Below are 21,204 nucleotides of genomic sequence, written 5' to 3'. Positions count from 1 at the left end.
ATATTAAATAAATGTTAACTATTATTATTTCTAATGACAATCCATGTCACTCAACTAAATGTGGTTATACCTTAAGGCTCTGTCCTGGACCATTTCACACTCCATCAGTTCCCATAGGTTCAATTATCATTTTTATGCAGATGACAAGATTAAGTATCTGGTTCTAATCAATTTCTTAAACTAAAATCTCACATCAAACAACTGCCTGTTTAACATTTCAAACTAGATATCCTACAGTCATCTCAAACACAATATGCCCAAAACAGAATTCATTATCTTTCCCCCAAAACCCAGCTCTTTTCTGAACTTCCTTATTACTGTTGAGTACATTATCATTCTCCCAGGGTTTTCAATTACCCAGGATTATAACATCAGTGTCATCCTCTATTGTTCACTTTTATTTGCATAAAATATGCCACAAAGCTGCTAAATCATGCCATTTCTACCCTCACAACTGTCACACACATTCCTCATTGCTCACATATCCATCACCTTAGTTCCAAATCTAATCCCCTCTCACTTAAACTATTAAAATAGCTTCGTATTTAGTACCCATGACTCAAGGACCTTTCTTTTTTTAATCCATCCACCATTCAGCAGTCAAACATATTTTCCTAAAGTGTAATCTGATAATGTCATCCTCCTACTCAAGAAATTCCAATAACTACCTAGTTAACTCTAGAAAATGTTAACCTCTTCTGTATGGTATATAAAACTCTTCATAATTTGTGGTTATATGTGTGTATGTAGGTATGAATATATGTATGCATGCACAGATATATGTATGTCACCATGATTTTAGCTGTTAACCAATATAATTGCTATTTTTCCATAGGTAACACTCCATGGTCCATTTCTCTCTATATATCTTTATATTAGTTGTCCTCTAGCCTGGAATGCACTCTTTCTTCATTGGTGCTATTTGAAATACCAAATTCCCACTAAAACACAACTAAAATCCCACTTTCTACATGAAATCTTTCATGATTCATATATATAAATGCTAATACACATAAAATATACATATAGACAATGAGCTTTGCAAACATAGAAATATATAATACACATAATACATATATGTATGTCTTAAGGTTGTAGAAATACAAACTTATATATATGAATGAGTATATGTGTATATATACTTATATGCAAACATCCTTTGACCCCAACAATTACCTTTGAAAGTGTAACATGCAGCTGAATATACCATCCTTGGATCTAGAATATATCTTGGATCAAGACTGTAAATGGCAAGTGTTCTAGACACAAAATGGAACAGAAATAAGGATGCAGATTGGTAGGTCATTGGATGGTGATATTAATAATCAAATATTTCTTCTTAAATATAGATTTTTATTTATAATAATAAATATTTTTGTGGCTTTAAGGTATAAAATATTGTATCCACAAAATTAAAGTGTGAGTAACACCAAGAGCAAAGAGTAGGGTAGGTCAATTAAGAAATTACAGGGGAAGAATACAACCTAAGAGATGAATGACTAGGAAAAATTTCAAATAGTGGAAAGCAAAGGGAACAGATTGTTTTTTTTTTTCCATTGGCATGCTCCAATGCCAAAAAATCTATTAGAAGACCCACACACTCATCACCAGGACATTGGACAAATGGGTATTCTGTGGAGGAATTAGGGGTCGATAGGAACAGGAATTATATAGGATAATAAAGTATAAATTGGCTTCAATCTCTATCATTTCAAGAAGAACATATCTTTAAAAATACTGAAATCATTAAATATTTTTGTATGAACATAAATATAAATCTATTATAATCTTATATGCTTATTTAACTTTATGAGCTTAGGATGTCCTTTCACTTAAATTCCTAAAGCAAGAACATTTGAGTAACAAGGATAGCCCTGAAAATCATATTTTTTTTAAATCAATATCATCGTGGAAGGAACATTAAAAGCAAAATTTAGGCTCCTATGATATTTTAATTAATATCCCAGAACATTGATTAGAAGAAGAGGAGTGCAAATTGTATGTTCATATTTTATTTTGAATGTTTATGTCTTTAAAAAAAAAACTACATACTATATTCAAATGTTATAGGAAGATAAGAATGAGGCACACAAATTTAATTGGATTTTTTCCTTACTTTCTTAGCCTAAGTATATTTCATGAATCTCATTTTACAGATATTTGTTAAATAACTAGTGTAACATTGATCAAATGATAGATATTCAAAACATCACCAGATTGGAATGAGAGGGATGGTTTCAAATTCCAAAAGATCACTTACCTTCTCTGAACCTCTGTTTCTGAATTTGTGAAATAAGACCATTAAACACAATAACCTCAAGGTCCCTTCTATCTCTAAATCATGTGATTCTTATTAAAAAGGCAAATTATGGCCTTTGCAAATATTACGTAATGGAGGCACAATAGAAAGATATGTTACATGCCTGAAACTAAAAATTTCAGTTTTTGACATGTGACTATAAAATATTATGTAATTAAAACATAGTTATTCAATCAGTTTTCCAAGATTATTTGAAGATTTTGTATCAATTAAATTATTGGTGAAACTTCAAAGGCGTTATGATTGTCAAGAACAACCAAAACTAAGATACAAAAGAAATTTTATTTTAAAATCATATGTAAGCATATAAATATATTATGCCATAAAAAAATTAAACACAGTATAATTAGAAAAATAACCACTCTTTAGGATGAAACACTATTTGTGATTTTTTTCAGGAATCTATTTTTTTTTAAATGGATCTCTGATTTCCATAATATTAGAATCCCTCAATATTAGAATATTGAAAGTCTACTGCTAATGAAGATCAGAAGCTTCTCTGCGACTTTTAGCTTTACAATAAGTTGCTTGGGGTACAGAGAGATCAAGTGGTTAGCACAGCACAGGTTGTATGTGTGTCAGTATTCTTAGACACATTCTCCCTGATTTAAAAAGCAGCTCTAATCTCCATACCATACTATTTTTCTGCAATTAGACATAGGTAATACTAAAATATTTGTAAAAGTCAATATCAATATACATGTACATAGATGCAAATATCTATCTAGATTTTCAAAATGTGATCAGACATATTCAAAATGTGAGGGTGCAGGAAGTGATCAAAATGGCTTGGTTAAGACAAGAAATTAAATTGTAGAGTGACCCCTTAATCTGGGAAGAAATGAAATTCTCTTGTCAAAGTTATTCCCAATGTCTATAGGTAGTACATTGAGAATTTAATGAACCAATCTATGTTTACCATGGATGTTGACAAAAGTATTTTTCTATAAACCAGAAAACCTTTGATTTAAAAACCGTTGCTCACCCAATCCCAATGAAATAATGAATGAAATTTTACTTGTAAAAGCAGGCTTTGTTTCTGTTTGAGATGCAATTGTAGCCATACAGCAAAATGAGTGTTACTGATATACAGATACAACTGCAAATCGAATGACTATCATTGTACAAATTTTTTATCAAAATTAATCTATTTTGTATATTAAAAAGAGGATTTTGTTAGCATTCATAGTCGATCTTGTGCCATAGATAATCTTAAATAATTTTAATGATATTTGATTTGCTGAAGCTCCTTTCTCATGACACAATAGAAAAAAAGAGAAATTGTTTTTCCATATTTTCATATCATGTCCCAATGACAGATTCATATCTCTATTTTAAAGATCAAGAGTTACTTCTGATTCTTCATATGATATTAAAGTTTGATCTGCATCCAATCTAATAAACATGTGGTAAACAATAACAAAGTAAAAGGTATCATGCTAGATATCAGGGATACAATAGGTAGAAAAATAGTCCTTGCTCATGCAAAACTTCAAACTTACTAGGTGTTAGAACAAGAAAAGTAATAAATCAATATTTGTTAGACTGAAAGCAAAATGTGAACTAAGGAGCCCAAGTAAGTCTTTTCCTCATACAAGATAGCTTCTAATCTCAGCTTTGAAGAAAATTAGGAACTATTAGAACCAGAGATTGAGAAAAATAATTTTCCAGGCAAAGGAAATAGTGTTTATGGAGACACAAGGACAGAGTATGCTTAGTTTGAGGAATAGAAAAGGTAAACTGGTTTGGCTGGAATATATAATATACAATGTGTAAAGGATAGCATTCTGAAAGAATATTGGAAAAATTGAGTGGAACTACAGTTTGAACTGCTTTAAATCTCATAATAGGAGATTTCTCCCCAAAGAATCAAAAGGGAATCAATATATGTTCTTAAGGAGAGTAAAATGGTCAGAACTTTGCTTAGTAAAAACAAACAAAAAAAACAAACAAAAAAAAAAAACAACGACAAAAAAAAAAAGCAAACTATATGTTTATGTATTTCCCTTATTGCAATCATGAACAACATTCTTAAAAATCGAAAAAGACAATACTGATAATTAATTTTTCACATGCACATAGGTCCTTACAGCTCATTATCAGAAAATTGGATACTAAGGGACATTGTGATTTTTCAAAGCTAACCCGCAGCATTTGATTAATGTAAATGTTGTTCACTCTATATCTGTTAGTGCAGAAGCAGAAAGGAATGCAAAATCCAATGTGGTTTTCTGAAGACCTTTACTTGTCTTATTTATGGGAGGTAGGTAAAAAAAGAACTTTCCTCCCCACAGATGAAATAAAATGATAATTCGCAGAAAAACATTTTCACTACTTATATTTCTTTCTTTGGTGGAAAAAATATGGAAATTTCTATGTGATTAATGAAAATAGAAAACTATCTCTTAAATAAGTCTCTTATTATGTGCCTCAATTCAACTACTATTGTTGAGGAGTATAAGAATAATGCTATAATTATTGGATTATGTGCCTCTTATTAACCAGTGTCATTCAGACTTTCAAACACTTCTATTACATGCATGCTTGCACACACATACACACACACATACACACACATGTTATGAAGAAATTTGTGAGCCATGGAAACAATTTTTTCAATTTGTCTCCATATTTGTAACAATGTTTTTGATCACTTTAAATGTTTCTACTATTTATGAACATAGTATTTTGATCATTCTTGTTGTAGAAGGCTAGTATCTTTATGAATGACCTTTAAAAAATATCTCTAATATAATCATTAACATTTCTCAGATTTGGAAAACTAGAAAAAAAAGGGGGAAAGTTTTTTTTTGCAAAACTTTGTAAATGCAAAAGTTTTTGTGCTACCTATGCCTAAATTCTGTTGAATTTGTTTCCTGAAAAATGCTTGTGAATGGCCACATAAAATTATTTTAAATCACTAATGATAAAAGGAATTTAAATTGAAATAAATCAATTCACTCCTATAATAATTTATTACCCTAATTTTGACATTCAATTAAATAAGTCATAAGCCTTGTTAATCAGGTACTGTGAATGAACAATGAGTTAGGTCCAGAATTGAATAAGAGGAAGAAAGACTAGATTGCCTTCTGGGAAATTATGCAATTATTTAATGACCATAAGTGTCTCCTAGAAATAAAAGCCATTAACAAAAATTGTGCTACTGATACTATAGAACTGGCTATGGAATTCACACACATATAGACAAAAAATAAAATTATTTTTCTCCCAAAAAGAAGAGAAAAGCAGATGACAGGCAGCAAAATTTTACCAGCAAAGAATATTTTTTTCTGGAAAAGAGAAGTAAAGGATGTCATCAGGGAGAATTATGACAAGAAAAGGAGGTACCTGGATAATAAAGCAAGAGCAAAATATAACTAGGATACATCTTGAGTGCTTCTTCCATATACATGAAACATCAAGAAATTTAGGGGGGAAAAAAAAAGCCCAAACTGTATTGGCTGGGAACTCACTGATGAATTTACCTTAAAGACATAGACAGAAATCCCACAAAATGAGGTGTAAATAAGGTTAACATTTGTAGTTTTCAAGAATATATTGACAAATCATGGACTTACCAGAGGATCAAAGTAATTAAATTATGAAAATTTGATCATATGAACCACTATTAGTCTTTTCAAAGCTATGAATTAAATCAATATAAGCCTTTTTGCAGAAAGTCATTAATCATTAACAATGACATTTTTCCCTCCTTCTTTTCTGTCCTTGGTAAATATAAAGGGAGTGCTACTGAATAGTCACAAAAGATTTTTTTTTCATTTATTTACATTATTTTAAACAGATAAAAAATAAGAAAAGAAAAAAAGCATTGCCATGTGCATAATAGAACATAAGAGATAATTTCAAATATAAAGCAATAAATTTTCATGTAAAGACTTTACTATAAATACTACAAATCGTCTTCAGAACTAGTCATCTTTGCTTCCTTGTAGATTTTTTTTTAATTCTGTGCTGTACATTTTAAAATTTATTTTTCCTCTTCCTACCTCCCCAATCTCAAGAAGTCTATATATATATATGTGTGTGTGTGTGTATATATGCATATGTATATATTCATGCACATATACATATATAAACATATATATGCATAATCATATATATGTTCATATGCATATATATAAGAATACACTATGTTTATTTTCAATTGTCTTCTGTTTCTATGAAGGTGGATAGCATCTTCCATCATAATTTCATCTTTCCATATTTTTCTCAGTTCACTGGCTCATCATTTCCTACACTACAGCAATATTCCAACCTTATACTTTCTATTTATTTTTAAATATTTTAAAACAATATTGATTAATATAACTAACACATAGTATGATTTCTCTATTTTTATTAAATCTATTTTACCTGTAACTTAGTTCTAAGATCATGATTATTATATCTGCTTTTTTTATATAATAAATTTTACTCCTGATCTTCAATTTGCTTGTGTCTCTCATCTTTATAACATTTCCTAAAAGCAATATATTGTTCAGCTCAAATTTTTAATCTGTTTTTATTTTATGGGTGAATTCATTTAATTCACCTTCTAAGCCATAATTATTTGTTGCATTTTTTTCCTCTTCCCTATTTTCTCTTACTATCCTTATGATCACATTTCCATTCCTTCTCACTCCTCTACTTTAGTTTTACTAATTACCTTGACTATTTTGAATGCCTTATAACTGGTCCTTAGTATTTATATATTACCTGTTAAATATTACCTTAAGTTCTGCTATAACAAGAGATATATACAAATGCAGTAATAGTGATCAGGACCATAATTTATTGGGAAAAAAAAAAAAACAGGAATAGTAATCATTGATCTCAAAGTGAAAGTTTAAATAGATTTACTCAAAAGAGAGAAATCTATACTGTCAGTCATATTAATATTGTTTTAGATGTATTTATACATTGGTATACGTGTGTGTGTGTGTGTGTGTGTGTGTGTGTGTGTGTGTGTAAATGTGCTTAACTGTAATTAGCTTGCTTGGGGGAGGAGGAAAGAGGAAAAAAGAATGAAGTAAAAAGTTCACAGCAGAGAACAAAAGAAAACTCACAAGGAAGCAAAGATGGATAGTTCTAAATAAAATGTCTTTTATTATTTTATTTACTTTCTTGAAATAGAAATTTATTGTTACATATTATGAATCTCTTATGTTCTGTTATGTATACGACAATGTCTTTATTCCTGTTTTTTTTTTTAACTTTCCATCTCTTTTTTTTATATTTTCTATTTAAGTTAAAAAATTTTAAAAAAGTAAAGTTCTTCTGTTTTGTCACAAACACTTGAAAGTCAGTTCATTAAATCTCTTTTTTTTTCTCCTTTCAGAATTGTACAACCCTTGGTTGTAACTCCAGTTTTTTTCATCTTTGAAATAAAGTTTGTGCAAGACATGTGTACTACATCCTTCAATGCAGTAGTTGCTATGTTTTGTAGAATCCTTATTTTATCTCCATGATATTTAAGGGTTTTTTTGTTGCTGTTGTTGCTTCCAATATTTTCTTTTTAACCTGGGAGCTACGAAATTTGCTTATGATAATCCTCTAAGTTTTTCTCCTACTACCTCCTACTACTACTGATCAATGGGTTTCCTCTTTATACTTTGCTTTCTTATTCTAGAATTTTAGAGCAATTTTCCTTGATAACTAATTTCTTGTAATATTGCATAAAGATTATTTGTATCATAATTTTCAGGCAGTGTGATTATTAATACATTATTTCTCTTCAATCTGTCCTTGAGATCATTTTTTTTCTGCTGAGATGTTTCACATTCTCTGCTATTTTCTCATTCTTTTGATTTTATTTTATAATTATTATTATTTCCTTCTGTCTTAAAACATCATTAGTTTCCCTTTGGCCAATTCTACTTTTTAAGGAATTATTTTCTTCATTAAGTTTTTGGTTTTCTATTTCAAGTATATTGACTTTCTTTTCACAATTTTCTTCATTTTTTGTGGATTGCTCTTATTTTTAAAATTTCACTTGTTTGATTTTCAAAATCTTTTGTTAAGTACTTTTAAGAAATCATTTTGTCAAGTTATCAAACTCTGCATACCCTTTGATCCAGTAGTGCTACTACTGGGCTTATACCCCAAAGAGATACTAAAGAAGGGAAAGGGACTGGTATGTGTCAAAATGTTTGTGGCAGCCCTGTTTGTAGTAGCTAGAAGCTGGAAAATGAATGGATGCCCATCAATTGGAGAATGGTTAGGTAAATTGTGGCATATGAATGTTATGGAATATTATTGTTCTGTAAGAAATGACCAGCAGGATGAATACAGAGAGGATTGGAGAGACTTACATGAACTGATGCTAAATGAAATGAGCAGAACCAAGAGATCATTATATACCTCAACAACGATACTGTATGAGGATGTATTCTGATGGAAGTGAATTTCTTTGACAAAGAGATCTAACTCAGTTTCAATTGATCAAGGATGGACAGAAGCAACTACACCCAAAGAAAGAACAATGGGAAATGAATGTAAACTGCTTGCATTTTTGTTTTTCTTCCCAGGTTATTTATACCTTCTGAATACAATTCTCCCTGTGCAGCAAGAGAACTGTTTGGTTCTGCACACATATATTGTATGGTGCATATGCTGCACCATATGTAACATATATAGGACTGCTTGCCATCTGGGGGAGAGGGTAAAGAGAGGGAGGGGAAAAGTCGGAACAGAAGTGAGTGCAAGGGATAATGTTGTAAAAATATCCTGGCATGGGTTAGGTCAATAAAAAGTTATTTAAAAAAAATAAATAAAAATTAAAAAAAAAAAAGAAAGAAATCATTTTGTCCTTAGTACCATTTGATGTTTCTCATTGCAAAAGGAATGTCTTTATTACTTCTATTATCTTCATCTGAATATGAACCTTGATATTCCCTATTCCCATGGTAGCTATCATTGATGGGGTTCTTTCTCCTTTGTTTTCTCATCTTAGTATATTTTGTTTTGTTTTTTTGTTTTTTGTTTTTTGTTTTTTTGTAGTACTTATTAATGAAATCAAGTTCTAATCCCAAGGTATGTCCAAGTCTCAGGTCCTTCTTACTATTATTTTCTAGGGTCTATTGTGGGCTCTCTCCTTCACTCCTAAGCCACAACTAGAGCCCCTAGTTATGAAGTCCTGTTTGTGACCTTACTATCTCTAGTCCTTCTGATAGCTGCGAACTGTAGCCATTCTCTCTTCTCTAGAAATAAAGCTGAGATCAGGCACTCTGCTCTCCTGCAGGTACTCACAGCCAGTAGGGTCCTGGCCCCTCTGCTACTGCACTTTACAGATATATGGTAGCTCTTTCTCCCTGGCAGCTGCAGGGCGGGGCCAGGATATGTCTGGTCAACATAGTTGAGCTTGGCATCCAGCAACAGTAGACGGGTTCATTTACTCAGTCTTCTACTCAGGTGTAAGACCCCACTGTCCATGAGATGAAAAATTTCTTAAGGCTAAGGTGGCCTCCCAGAGCTTCTTCTTTGTTGATTGCACAAAGTTGGCCAAGAGGTATTTGGTCTTTACTCAGGCCAAATCTCTTGATGTAAAGATCAGGTCTTTTCTGGGGTCTTCTCATGTTGTCTTAGTAGAACAATTTCTTTATACTGAATTTTGTTTATTTCTGCTTCTGTACATTCTCTCTGAGGCAAAGTTCTGTCTTTTTTTCTGTGTGGGAAATTTGGAAAACTGAAAGGTTTTTTGTTTGTTTGTTTGTTTTTAAAGGACTTCTCCATCTTCCCAGAATCCTCACAAGATTTGATAAAAAAAAAAAAAAATTCAGACATTCTTTAATCTTCTTCAGACAATCTTTAATAATAATTGTATTGCCCATTTAGACATATAACAAAATGGAGAGAGTACTACCTTTAAATCCTGCCTCTGATACATATTGATTATATAACCTTGGTTATGTAATTTGTTCTAAAGTAAGCTCTATAATATCTCAAGCAAGGTGCTGGCCTACATTGGTGGATTGAATTTCCTTATCTGAGATTTCCCTATAACAATTAAATCATAGTTTCTGTCTTATTAAATCAATCTCTATTTCCTATCCCATATTATACCACCAATATATCTGGTCTTTGGAATTACTATTTTTAAGCAAGATTAGTCAAGTTATTTTTTACACAAAAAGAATGGCCTGAAAAATGACCTGGACAGATGAAAACTTTCCATTAATTTTGTCTTTCCATATCAATTGTTTAATTTCAACAAGCAAATGTCTTTCCTTCCCCACCCCACCCCACTGACTTTTACTTTTAAAGTTTTGCACAGTGGTTCAATGAATTCTTAGATACTTGGAACTAAGGAATTATGTGGTGTTCTCTTCTTTTTTATAGTATAAGATGATCATTCTCTCGGAGCAGGTTTCTTGGGGAGGTTTTCTGAAGGCAGCCTTCGTTTCGGTTCAAAGTAATAATCACCTCAAATATAGCCAGCTGATAAAATCCAAACGTTTATTTTCTCCTTCCAAGTCTTATCTCTTTCATTGTGCCCGGGTAGCTATCTTAGAGGCCTATCTTTCAGTGGAGAAGAGAAGGAGGAGAGCCTGCCACCATGGTGGTGTGAGATGGAATGAATGAATCTGGCTCCGCCTCCGAGAGTGGGCTTCTTCTGAACTGACTCTCCTCGCTCAATCTTTTCAACTGAACTCCGCTGACTGACCTCAGCTGTTTCTATGCTCTCTCAAAGGTTGACTCCTCCTCTGAGAGTGGGATTATGGAGGTGTGAATTCACAAAGTTACAAAGTTAACTTTGTGTATCTCCCATACTTGTGAACTCCAATGTGTGAACTCTAATGTGTAAACTCTTAAAGGTGCAAACCCAAGCACACAAACATTGCTTCCATCAATTCCACTTAGTACCTTGTTTCAAGTTCTGGCCCATAACATCTTCTTGTAGGATCAGATCAATCATACCGAACCATGATAAATTAAATAATTATTGTCTCTATCAATTCTAATGACTTAACACTTTGTAAGGATTCTAACAGAATTACATCCTAAATATTCAAGCTTTCCTGAAGTATAATGGAGTTGAACTAAGAGTCAGTTTGTGGTTTCCCCTTACTGTTCGATACATGTCATTTACATCTAACTCCTCATTACCCCATTGAGGGTTTCCTTGGCAAAGATACTGTAGTGACTTGACATTTCTTTTCCCAGCTCATTTTATAGATTAAGAAACTGAGAAAAACAGGATTAAATAACTTGTGCAGGGGCCACACAGCTACTATATGAGGCCAAATTTGAATTCCGAAAGATGTCTTCCTGACTCAAATCTGGGATTCTATTATTCAATTCCTCACTTAGCTGCCTCTCCTTAGAAGCAATCAAGTCAAAGTTTAGTGCTTTTAAGGATGCTGTAGGATCCTAGTTCCCTGGATTTAGGATTGGAAGGGACCTACCATTTAGTCCAACCTTATTTTACAAATGAGGAAAATAAGACCCAAAACTATTCAGTGGCTTATCAAAGGTCATAGAAAAGTATATTTCTTTTGAGAGAGGGGTTTGAGTAGATAGTCTTTAAGTTATCATCCAGCTTGGAGATTATGGGATTTTTTTTTATTCCACACAATTCAGAATATGAGAACATCTTTATTAAGATGGGGTAAAGTTATTGTGCTTCTGTTTACCAAAGAATTTTTTTTAAATGAGAGCAAAATAAATATTAATTCAGTTCAATATATTATCCAATTTCAGTTTATTATTTTTCCAATGTAAGTTACTTAAATTAAAAAAAAAAACTATAAAGGTCATTATCCTGGTTTTCTTTAAATTTGCAACTTCATCTTGATTGGGAGTATTACATTATTATTTCTATTACATGATAATACTATTTGAGAGTAGTCAATAGTGGAATATTTGAATTTTTATCAACCATTGGAGTATTTATAGCTGGCTGACTTTTGATTAACCCATCATGTCTCATTGCTGACTACTTAAAGAAAACTTTGGTATTTTGGACTTTGTATACTCAAAAGTAGTAAAGGAAGTTCTTATCAGAATGGATCAATTGCTAGAGGGAGTATAATATAATAAGAAAATCATTGGACCTTATACATCAGTCAAAAGAATGTGTTTCACTATTTTCAATTTGCGGGTCATGTGACCTTAGCCAAATCTCTTAACATATCAGCCTCAGTTTCATCATCTTCAAAAGGGAAAAAAAAAATTGTATCTCAGTTATTTAACACTGAAGCTTATTATAAAGAATCTATTATGTGACAGAAGACTAAATAATTTGAGCATGTATTATTATTGTTAATTTATATTATATTCAGCAAATAGACTTACAATGTTTATATCTGCATTTGAACATTTCTGCCAGTGATATTTCATACCAAGCAATTATTTGGATTCCTTTTTTTTTTTTTTTTTTTTTGGCCTTTTGGTCATGATCTGTGTTTTCATAGAGATACAAACTTTCTGCCTTGATACAGATCAAGAATCACATTGTAAATTATGGATTAAAAAAAGTTTCCTGCTATCCTCTGAGGCACCCACAAAAATACAGCCAGAATATGGGCAGAGGTAAAAGCAGGCTTTGAATAAGTGTCTCCCTGATTATTTGGCTGTTAAAGTCCTTCAAATCTGGCCCCTTCCTACTTTCCAATATAAATAGAAGAAGCCATGCTCTGTTTCAGTTATTACCTAGCTTTAATCAATAATTGGATATTACCTCAGTCAAACTGAGACCTATTAAAGACTTTAGCTTAAAAAGGCCATGGTCTTCCATTGTACCTAGGGTCATCTCTAGTCATCCAGATCTATATCTGGCCATTGGACTCAGATGATTCTGAAGGAGAACATAAGACTGGTGACCTTGCACAACCCTCTTTCTCTTAAATCTAATTCACTTACATGTCATACTATCACTTCCCTGATGCCACAGTCTTCTTCAAGAATGAAGGTCAGACAACAGCAATCTGCTACTTCATAAGCTCATGATGTTGACAACCTTTCTTTTTTTATGTTATACTATTTCCCAAATCTGAGTTTTTACTGCCTGACTCTCAAGTATACAATGCTCTCTCACCTCAATTTCCCTTCCTGGCTTCGCTGGCTACCTTCAAGTCTCAGCTATTGCCTCACCTTTTGTAAGAACTTATTTCCATTCCCTAATTTTAGTTCTTTACCTCTACAAATGACCATCATTCTAGTCTATATGTATTATATATATTACATATAGAATGTTTGTATAACATAGAATGTATCAAATAATAGAATGTATGATGGTTGTTTACATGATGTCATTCCTCCCCCCCCACCACTGGACTATAAACTATAAGAAAATTTTTACTTAATTTTCTTTATATCCTCTAAACTCAGCACAATGTGTAAGATATAATAGATGCTTAAAAATGTTTAGCTGGCTGATTGACTACTCTAACTCGAATCATCTATCCACTGCACATAAATATCTAATTTCATAAAAAATGGGAAGGGATCATAGATTTTTTTCTTTCTTCATTAACTTTATTTTTCAATTAATATATTTCTAAAATGGATTTCAAATTAAAACAACAACATGTGTTTTGATATTATAAACTGATATTATATTCTGATATTATAAACTCATTTTTAAAATATTCTTAAACTGCCTTCATCAATAATTTAGACTGACAATTTCATGCAAATATAATCAACACCAATTTAGTGCCACCCCTTTTTACTTCTATAGAAGTTTATAGACAGAAATGTTATTCATCATTTGACAGTAGGAAATAAGTAGTTTGATTGACTGCCACTCATATTGAACTACAAATAATATCCATGCCCAATCAGCACCATTTCATGTTTAAATTTTATTTAACAACTATTTATCAAGTGCAAGCAGTGCTTTCAAGAGGCAGTATTATCTAATGGATAAAGAGTTGTTCACCAAGTTAGGAAGAATTCCCAGGTGCTCTCTTTGACAAATGCTGGTTTTGGAACCTCAGACAAGTCATTTAACTTTTCATTTTCAACTGCTACTTTAAGACTCTAAGAGGAATAGTAGTTGCTAACCTCCTTGGGTTGAGGGGATTTCCTTACTGGTATTCTCTTTTAAAAATTAAAACACAAGTCGGTTTTGAGATATTAAATATGTATAGATAGATAGGCACACAGAGGGAACAAAGGAAGTGCAAAAAGAAGGGAGGAAGAAAAGAAGGGAAAAAAGGTGATAAAAAAGGAAGAAAAGAAAAAAGAAATAAAATGGAGAAAACAAAGATGAATCTTCCTGTATTTAAAAATGAACTTACTTCTTCAATTAATGAGAGCTACTGCCAGGTATGCAGTCTGTATTCTCTCAGTTTGCTGAGCTTATCACCTTTTTTTCTTATTCCGCACACAAAATTCATGAAGACAGATATAATTTATAGAATTTTTATTGAATGACCTTTAGTAAATAAACATAGTTTTTCTATAAAACACCTTTTTTTTTCCCATTGCTCTGAGTCATTGAAGTTTTGTTACTATGTACTAGAAGATTTGATTTATCATAAAATTTGATTACATGCAATTTGCTTTATAATAAAATATCTATGAGTAATGGACAAAACCAAGATGGTAGAGAAGTGACAGATATTCAGGTGAGCTCCAGCAAATTACACTCCAAATATTAAGTTTTGTGTCAAAATTACTTCTGGAGCAGCAGAATCCAGAAGAGGACAGAGTGAAACAATTTTCCAGGCCAAGACAACTTAGAAAGTCAACAGAAAACTTCTGTCAAAGTGGCGCATATTTAAGAGCAGGCAGCACCCAGACAATGGTGATGGAATATTTTTGTATTATAAAAATTGTAATATATATATATATATATATATATATATATATATATATATATGTGTGTGTGTGTGTGTGTGTGTGTGTGTGTGTGTGTGTGTGTGTGTGTGTATAATGTAATGGTATAATATAATATAATATAAAATATAAAAAAATTATAAAAAACAACAAAAAGATGTTCTCAGAAAAATGTAGAAAGACTTACATGAACTGATGCAAAATGAAATAAGCAGAACCAAGAAGATATTGTACATAGCAATAATAATATTGTATGATGCCAACTCCAAATGACTTGGTTCTTGTCAGCAATGCAAGACAATTCTTTTTGAATTTTTTTAATTTTGAACAAGCCTTATGATAAAAAATGTTATCCATCTCCAGAGAAAGAACTGATAGAGTTTGAATGCATATTAAAGTATAGATCTTTTTATTATTTATATATTTAGTATTTTCCCCAGTTACATTCAAAATATTTTTTTTTATTTTGTTTCGATTTTTGACCTATGGGATCTCTCCCTCTCTCCACCCACAATTAACAAACCACATGTGAGGTGATGCAAAATATTTCCATAAAGCCAAATTGTAAAAGAAAAAAAAAAAAAAGAAGAAGAAAAGAAAAGTACCCTAAGGAAAATAAAAAAAAAAAAAAACAAGAAAAATTAAGTTAAAAATAAAGAGAGAGAGAGAAAGAAAGAGAATGTTTTGATCTGTATTCAGACATAATTAATTCCTTCTCTGGGTACGGATAGGATTTTTCATTTTAAGTCCTTCAGAATAGTTGTGGAATAATTGTACTACTGAGAATAACAATCGTTTATAGCTATTCATTCAAAAACATTGCTATTACTTGGTATACAGTGTATTTCACTTTGTTGATGGAGGAATTCAAATTTTTTTTTTCCCCTTGAGAATATCCTATTCATTTTTTCCCAGATAATAGTAGCATTCCATCAGACAAACTTGCTTAGGATTTTTTTTTTTTTTTTTTTACAATTGCTATTGCTATTTCCCCCATTTATTCTCTCTCTCCTCTCATCCTGTCCTCCTCAAAAGTGTTTTGTTACCAACAACTCACTCCCCCAATATGCCATCTGTTTTATCACGCTTTCCCCCTTGCCATATCCCATTCCTTTCCTGTTTTCCTGCAAGGTAAGATAGATTCCTATACCATTGTTGAACATGTATGTTGTTCCCTGTTTGAGCCAATTCTGATGAGAGTAAGATTCACTGACTCTCTTTCTCCTCCATCCTCTTCTCCTCCATTGTAAAAACTTTTTCTTGTTTTTTATAGCAGATAATTTGCACTATTTTATTTCCCTCTTTCCTTTTAAAAACATACATTTTTACTTACTTTTTCTTTGTCTTCCTTATTTTTGTCTATGTTTTCATTTAAAATATAATTAATATGAAAATATGTTTAATATGACTATATTATGTATCACCTATATTAAATTGCTTGCCTTTTCAAATGGGAGAAGGAAAAGTGAGGGAGGCAGAAAGTAGACAACTCAAAGTTTAAAAAATATTAAAAAACAAAAGTGGGAAAAATAAAATATTTAAAAATCAATAAAAACTAATTGTTACAAATAAAATAAATGTCTACAGGCCATGGGAAATAATTTTTGATACTAAATTTGTTCATTTATAAAAATTCATGTAACTCTTCACTGTACCCCCTGTTTACTTCCTCTCCTCCTTTTCCTGTATCTGGTCCTTACCATGTTTTTGTTGTTGTTCAACACATGCAATCTGGAGCTGGGAGGGATCTTAGAGGTCATTTGATTCAACCTTCTCATATCATAGATAAAGAAACTGTGGACCAGAAAAGCTAAGTAATTTGCTCATAGTCTCACAAGTAATGTCTGATAAAACTTAAACCTAGATCCTTTAAAACAAAGCTAGGGTTATTTCCATTATATTGTATTTCTTCACATGAGATTTCATATACCTTTGGAATAAGGACATGCACAATTTCAGCAGCATCGTCCATATCACATTTCCTGTCTTCTGTGAATTGCCTCCTTCAGTTTTGCCCTACTTAAGGAAATAGCTTAATGCTTTTTAAAGCCACAATATATACATATATATATGGATATATGTTAATGTCTGTTTCAGAATAAAAGTCCTCAGTTCATTAAGAACAGCGCAGAATCACAGCACAGTTTAAAGGACAGATTTATGTTGTCATTCCCTCTTATTCATTCATATTAATCGATGAACATTCAACAAGCATAAGGAAATATGTTAAATAATTCCTATTATCATCAACCATATCTGCTATGGTAGTGAATATAAGAGGATGACATTTTAGCACTATGAAAATGACTCTGCCTTTATTAGAGAAAAATGTCTATTTTAACTCAGTTTTAAAAATCTAAAAAGATCTACTTTCCCAGAATATTATTTTTGCATAAAGTAAAATAATTTCAGTCAATAGGCAGGCCCGTACCAATCCCTACTATATTCTCTGACCTTCTCTACCATGCAATTCTTCCATTTAATGTAGATCTTCAAGGATATGCTCTTAAAATTAAGCTAGCATGACATTTTATATTATTATCTCCATATTCTTGAAAAAAAGAAGTTGTTAATGATCATGTGAAACTATGACCACTTTCTAGTCACTTAACAGTGATTTCTCCAGCTCAAATAAAAGATATCAAAGAACAAATCAGTTTTGGGGAATACAACTATTGGTAAAGAAAGGTTTCTTTTTTTTAAACTGAGATAAAGCTGAACATTATATATATATATATATATATATATATATATATATTAATGTTAAAAATAGAATTGGAGCAAGATAAAGCAAAGTTTCTTATATTTTCCACACAATCGATCAATTAATCAATTAATCAACAAGTATTTATTAAGTGCCTATCAAGTTCCAGGCACTTGAAATACAAAAATTTGAAATTTGAAAAAGCAAAGATAAAAGTGTTACTAGCAAAGAACACTTATTCTAACAAAGCAAATTAATGTGTGAGTGCATGTATGTATGCATGTATGTGTATATATGCATGCACATATATAGTACATGTATATGCATGTTTTATGCTTATATATAAGGTGTAAATGTATTTATGTAAATATGTCTTCTTGCCATTTATTGTATGTATTTGTATCTACAGTGTATGGACATATATTTAAATGTACACATATAACATGTATATAGACATCTGTATGTGAATGCAGATATATATGTGTGTGTGCATATAAACAAAATGAATACATATGTAAATACATGTATATATAGAGTAAATAAATTCATGGTAATTTGTAATGGAGAGTGTTAGTCGTCTATAGAATGAGCAAAGGTTTTATTTATTTAAAAAAAATTTTGAGGGGAAACCCTCGTTTCTTAGATAGTGATAGGTTAATTTTGTTTCTATGATATGTGGGTTGATAGTGAGCTGCTGAAAATGTTTTATCCATTTCACAGTTCAGGATACAAAATAGCATGAAATCAGCATGCTCTAAATGCTACTTTAGATATCATTTGTCATTAAGATTGAATAAATGTAATTTATGATATTTCATTTTCTCCCACTTTAAGAGCTGTCCCTCATTTTAATTAATCTTTTATAATATAGACCCATAAAATAATGTAAATTTGCTTATGGGTAGAACAGAGTTAGCAAAAGTTCATTTTAATGTTCACAGTAATTATTTAGGATGCAAAACTGCTGACTAAATACATGCATATAATTACTGCCATTGAGTGCAAGTTTAACATTAAAAAAGAAAGAAAGAAAGAGAGAGAGAAAAAGAGAGAAAAAGAAAGAAAGAAAGAGAGAGAGAAAGAGAGAAAAAGAAAGAAAGAGAGAAAGAAAGAAAAAGAGAGAGAAAGAGAGAGAAAGAAAGAAAGAAGAAAGAAAGAAAGAAAGAAAGAAAGAAAGAAAGAAAGAAAAGAAAGAAAGAAAGAAAGAAAGAAAGAAAGAAAGAAAGAAAGAAAGAAAAAATTACTGCCAGTAACATGACTGAGAAATTAAGTTGACAGTTCAGGGCATGGCTGGAGCAAACTGTAGATGTAGGTTGAAGTCTAAGTCAGTTAATGCATGGATCAGGGCAGAAGGCTGATTTAATAGTCTGTTAGTCAAGGTCAGGCAGAACATGGGTCAGGAAAGTGGTTAATATAAGTAGAATTTTGACACAGTGGATTAAGTTCGGAACACATAGAAGCAATAGGTCAAAGATACAAAGAATCTCTGATTCACTGAATCTGAGACTCATTCATTCACATTCAGCCCATTAAACTGAGAATAAGATTAGCTTGACAGTATCTAAAACAGTGGGAAACTAATTTCTCAAAATCCCATGCCATTCACTGCCTTTCTCTCTAAAATAGTGTTTGTCCAAAGAATTTAGTTCCTAAAAAAACAGTCACCCTCATTTTTGACAAAGATAGTTTATGATATCTGCCCTAGAAAGGAAATCTGGAATAGGAACTCCATGAACTTTTTATGTCTTCTGGTGGTTCCACAACCAGTTTGGAGGAAGTGAGAAAAGATACTGTATACCTCATTATTGGCTATATCTTGATTTGTAGGACCTCATTTTTCTAGAACTTCATATCATGACTCAGGTTCCTTAGAAGTCATTCAACTTAAATACAAACACACACACACACACACACACACACACAACACATAATTACATTATTTAAGATCATGCATATATATTAGTGTAGCCCTGAAACTTGTTGTGAATTTATTTTATTATGTTATTTTGGGAAATAAACCTGTGTAAATAATATTTAAACTAAAAATTGTACATTTTAGTACAATTTGGCAAAAAATAAAATGGTAGGTATATAGGATATTACAAATGTTATAGTGGTACTTTTAATCTTTTAAAACTTAAAATCACATCAAGACATTTGTGACAACATATATTAAAATTAAATCATATTTTGTCCTTTTCATTAATTCTATGAACAATTCTTCTATTCTTACCAAATGCAGATGCTTCATGAATATTCAGTTTTGTTTTCTTAATATAATAAAGAGTGGAATCTTTGTAATTAATTACATTTGTTGGCTATGTTCAGTAACTTTAAAATATAGGCACACATATTCATGGTTTTAATTTCTAGACACTAACTTCCAATAACAAACATGGTGAAGAAAGGACATAAAATAAGTTGGCAAGAAAAAAATATATTTTTATGATTTTTTTGTTTGCTTTTACAAAAAGATTACTCTAATGAATAAACTCCAAACATCTCAGCCTGAAATGCAAAACCCTCCTTGATCTAATTTCAGCTGTTTTTGTTTAATTGAGGAGAGGGGAGGTTTGAAGGAGTGGGAGGAGCTTTTTTAAAAAACTATTCCCCATGACTATTCTATGTTTAGTCATCCCTGGCCCTGGCTTCCTATTAATCCCAAAATTCATAAATAGTCAAGTTTTACCTTATGCTTCCAAAATCAGTATGCCTTGAATATGCATGTATCACTCCCCAGCTGCTACTGTCTATTGACATTTTAATGCTTTAGTCACATTGACTAAATACCTTAGTTGCTATTTTTTCCATGATGTCTTTCCCTTTCCCTCAGTCTAAATGTTAATTAATACATGTATACATACAAAATGCACGCATGTATGTATGTAAGTATGGTTCTCTATTTCATATACTTAAAAACATATAATTTCATATAAATTCTCTATATAAGTATATTGTATGTATAATTGCATGTTATAAATGTAATTGTATGCAAACATAACATTTGTAAACATATATCTGCTTTTGTATGTGTGTATATACATATTAAAATAAATGTATTTATGTATGAATGTATTGTATGTGTGTAAATGACTTTACCCATGTAGATGGCATCTATTTTTTTGTGTATGTATGTTTTCATATGTTTGCACATGTGCAATAAATGTGTATGTATTATGCGTGTGTGCTCAAATACATATATATGTATATAAATAATCATACAGTTTGCATGTCACTTTAACACACATTTTACAAGATATAATCTGGGTAGAATGTAGAGTTATTACCTTCTTGGTCCTAGATACAATTCTTTTATCTTAATGCAGTCCAACTATCTTATAATTAAGATAGAAATGAGCTGATCTTAGAGTCACAAGACCTGGATTCAAGTTTC

Source organism: Antechinus flavipes, chromosome 3 (assembly GCF_016432865.1).
Source record: "Antechinus flavipes isolate AdamAnt ecotype Samford, QLD, Australia chromosome 3, AdamAnt_v2, whole genome shotgun sequence".
Taxonomy (NCBI): Eukaryota; Metazoa; Chordata; class Mammalia; order Dasyuromorphia; family Dasyuridae; genus Antechinus; species Antechinus flavipes.
The sequence above is the reverse complement of the archived record's forward strand: the minus strand, read 5'-3'. Positions refer to the sequence as shown.